At 30.0% G+C, this 4,145-nt stretch overlaps 1 pseudogene; it reads left to right on the top strand.

The window, feature by feature from the left end:
* The first annotated feature begins 628 nt into the window (after positions 1 to 628).
* LOC125418464 (xylan glycosyltransferase MUCI21-like) lies at positions 629 to 1,880 on the top strand (annotated as a pseudogene).
* Positions 1,881 to 4,145: the final 2,265 nt, after the last annotated feature.

Genomic DNA, 4,145 nt, shown 5'->3' with positions numbered 1-4,145 from the left:
AACTTCCTAGGAAATTCAAACTATATATTGTTCCTCCATATTTAAACTGATATTTACACTGTTGAGCATATGACAAATATCAGCTAAAAGTGGCAACATAATGTTCCTCCATGTTGTTCCTCCATATTTAAACTGATATTTACACTGTTGAGCATATGACAAATATCGGCTAAAAAAACAAACTTTCTGGTTTTAGCTATAGCTTTATTTATTATTATTATTTTTTTTGGTAAATTGGTTTTAGCTATAGCTAGGTAGCTAGCTTGTTATATAGTAAATTAATTCAGATGCCTGTTTCTACTTATTTTCTAAAAAATAAATTAATCACACATAAGGAGACAATGAAGTAGTAAATAAACCAATAGATAAATATATTATAAATTTTGATTCCAATTTTCTATCTCGTGGTACTTTTTAATAAGTTTTTTGTCCACTTAGTCGATTTTATCATAATAGGAAAAAAAATAAATAAATAAATATATTACCTGTTTCCGTAAAACCATATTATAACCGCATGGTAAATAATAAATTTATGTTTTTACCTTTATGGCCATTTAATTCAAAAAAAAAAAAAAGAAAAAAAGCTTTTATTTATGTGTTTTTCACATTTTCCATCAATTAATTATTTATGATCACAGAGGGCAAACATGTTGATTTGAATGCACTTAGCAGAGGGGACCCACTTTCCGTTCCACCTGCGCAATCTCTCCGGGCTCCACAAATCACATGTGACCGTGTGCACTATTTCTATGATATCTGTAAGGTCAATGGTCCAACATTGGACCCCACTACTTCCACATTCTACACAATGGGCACACCTGACCCACCTTTAGTAGAAAAGATCCAGCCCTACCCAAGAAAATGGGAGAGCTTGGTTATGTCCAGAATCAAAGAAATAACCCTCACTTCAAGCCCGCAAAGACCACCATGCCAAGTCAAACACGAAGCACCGGCTCTAGTATTCAGTGCGGGAGGTTACACTGGAAACTTCTTCCACGAATTCAACGATGGTTTCATCCCCCTCTACATCACCGTCAATTCCATGTTTGAAAATCAGGATCTTGTCCTTGTTATCTCCAAGTCACGGGATTGGTGGATTACAAAGTATGCAGAATTACCACCCGATCATAAACTTAGATAATGATACTGCCACCCATTGTTTTCCTTCTGCCACTGTGGGCCTCATGTCTCACGGGTTCATGACCATTGACCCGAAATTAATACCAAACCCGAAAACTCTAGCCCATTTTCGAGCTTTCTTAGACAAAGTATACTCCAAAAGCCTCCACCAGCCATATCATCATCAATCTCCAAAGCCTTCTAGGTCTCGACCGCGCTTGGTGTTAGTGATTCGAACCGGCAACGTTGGACGTGTATTGTTGAACCATAAGGAAGTAAAGCAAGAAGCAGAGAAGGTTGGATTCGAAGTTGTTGTGTTTGAGCCAAAGCCAAGCACTCCACTGAGTGTAGCTTATAAGTTAATGAACTCAAGCCATGCAATGGTTGGGGTCCATGGGGCGGCAATGACTCACACTTTGTTTCTCCGGCCGGGATCGGTATTTGTGCAGGTGGTACCGCTGGGCACTCAGAAGGCGGCAGCGCTATGTTATGGAAAACCAGCTAAGGCAATAGGGGTGGAGTATATGGAATATAGGATTGACGCAGAAGAGAGTAGTTTGATAAACAAGTACGGGAAGGAGGATAAGATGATCAAGGAACCAATGGGTTTTGAAGGAAACAATTGGTCTTATGACATTATGAAAATATACCTTAAGGAACAAAATGTGAGAGTGGATTTGGAAAGATTTAGAGGGTACTTGAAGGAAGCCTATGAGAAAGGCATTAAGTTGCTGGACAGGGAATGGTATAATGCGATATAATGATATTAAATTGTTTCCGTGTGCAAAAGCTTTTTTTGGGTGGTTTTTTTCTTTAGAAACGTTGATTTGTTAGTTAATGAATTAAATGTCTTGGAAAATTAAAGAAATCATATTGATGCACTAATGTGATGAAGGTTTGCATCCTATTGTAACCAAATTAATCTTTTTGCCTAAGTTTTTCCATAATTTCATAATACATAACAGTTTGTAATGAAAGGTCATAATTCATTATTTCAATATTTAATGTGCCATCTGTTTAACTTATTTTAATTGTTTATTAATGCTAATTAGTGTAATTAAAAATTTATTAAATATATCAATTACTTATAAATGTAAAAGTTTTAAAAAATAAACAACTAACACAATTCCAAATTGTGTTTCATATGGTGTTACTATTTTTTTTTTATTTTTTTTCCTTAAATTTTATAGGTAATTGAGATGTTTAACTAAACCAACAAACCATTAAAGTAAGTAAGCTACACTCAGTTTAATAGAAAAATGTGATTATTACACTTTTGTACCCTTTAAAATTACTTAATTTTATTTTGAGGGCTCTAAAATCAATTTCATTACAATGATAGGCCCTATTTATAAAATCATTATAAATTGATCAAATTCCGTTAAAATTAGCGGAGATCCTGAAATAGCGGCCATCTATAACACATGTGACGCCAAATTTGTTTATTTTTTAGATTTTCTTCCATTTTTTATTTAAAATTAAAAAATGAAATAAAATTTCAAGAGTCCAAAAAATAAACAGATGTTCAAAAAAATTCTTAAAACCCAAAAAAACACCAGATCTTCAAAAAAGATTCTAAGAGGCTTAAACAAATCAAATGTTCAAAAAAAATTCTAAGAGCCAAAAAAAAGAATCCAGATATTAAAATAAAATGAGAGAGCTTGAAAAAATATCTAATATTAAAAAAAAAAAAACATTCAAGAACCCCAAAAAAATACCAAATGGTTAAAAAATGTTTGAGCGCCCGTAAAAAAAATTTAAGAGCATAAAAAGAATATAAAATGTTCAAAAAAATTTTGAGAGTTCGAAAAAATTACTAGATGGTTAAAAATAATTCCAAATACTTGAAAAAATATCATATGGCAAAAAGTAATTCTAAAAGCTCAAAAAGATACCAAATGTTAAAAAAAAAAAAAAAAAAATTCTAAGAGCCTAAAAAGAAATACAGATAGCTAAACGATATTATGAGTGCTAGAAAAAATACCATATGGTAAAAAAATTCCAAGAACTCAAAAAAAAAAATACTCAGCTCTCAGATTTTTTTGAATATCTATTTTTATTTGGGCACTCAAATTTTTTTGTTTTGTTTTGAATATCTGATTTTTTTTTTTTTTAGCACTTAGATTCTTTTAGTTGTCTGATTTTTTTTAGGCATTCAAAATTATTTGAATATCTAGTTTTTGTTGGCCTTTCAATTGTTTTTTTTTTGAAAATTGGTTTTTTTAATCATACTTTCAATTTTTTTTTTTTTTTTTAACATTTGGTATTCTTTTAGGCTCTTGGATTTTTTTTTTTTTTGGTCTCTTAGAATTTATTTTACCATTTGATATTTTTATCGAGCTTTCAAAATTTTTTTACCATTTAATTTTTTTTGGTTCTTAGATTTTTATTAATATATGGTTTTTTTTAAAGACTCTTAAATATTTTTAAACATCTGGTAATTTTTTTGAGTACTAGAAAATCTTTTAACCTTCTGGCATTTTTTAGGCTCTCAAAACTTGTTTTTACCATATAGTATTTTTACCATGCTCTCTTAATATTTTTTTGCAATCTGAAAATTTTTTTGGGCTCTCAGACCTTTTAAGGTTTGGTAATTTTTTTGACTCTCAGAATTTTTTTAAAAAAATTTATTATTTTTTTTTCAAAACATTTAGTATTTTTTTTTTTCTTATCCATCTGTTTTTTTTTTCTTTTTTAGGCTATCAATTATTTTTTACCATCTGTTATTTTTATCCTTCTCTTAGAATTTTTTTTTTTTGGGATTTTTCACCATCTCTTGGATTTTTTCTGAACATGTAATAATTTCTTGGGTTCTTAGAATTTTTTTGAACATTTGGTAATTTTTTTAGGGTTTTATTGAACTTCCGGTATTCTTTTTAGCCTTCAGAAAATTTTTAAATTTTTTATGGAAAGATTGGAAAAATTGGGAAAATAAATTAAAATATCATATTTTAGGATCACATGCATGGCACTTGACTTCAATTTTAACTGAATTGGACCAATGGTAAATATTTTGAAAAATAAAT

Source organism: Ziziphus jujuba, chromosome 12, assembly GCF_031755915.1.
Source record: "Ziziphus jujuba cultivar Dongzao chromosome 12, ASM3175591v1".
NCBI classification, from domain to species: domain Eukaryota; kingdom Viridiplantae; phylum Streptophyta; class Magnoliopsida; order Rosales; family Rhamnaceae; genus Ziziphus; species Ziziphus jujuba.
Note: the sequence above shows the minus strand (reverse complement) of the source record. Positions and strands in the feature narration are given on the sequence as shown.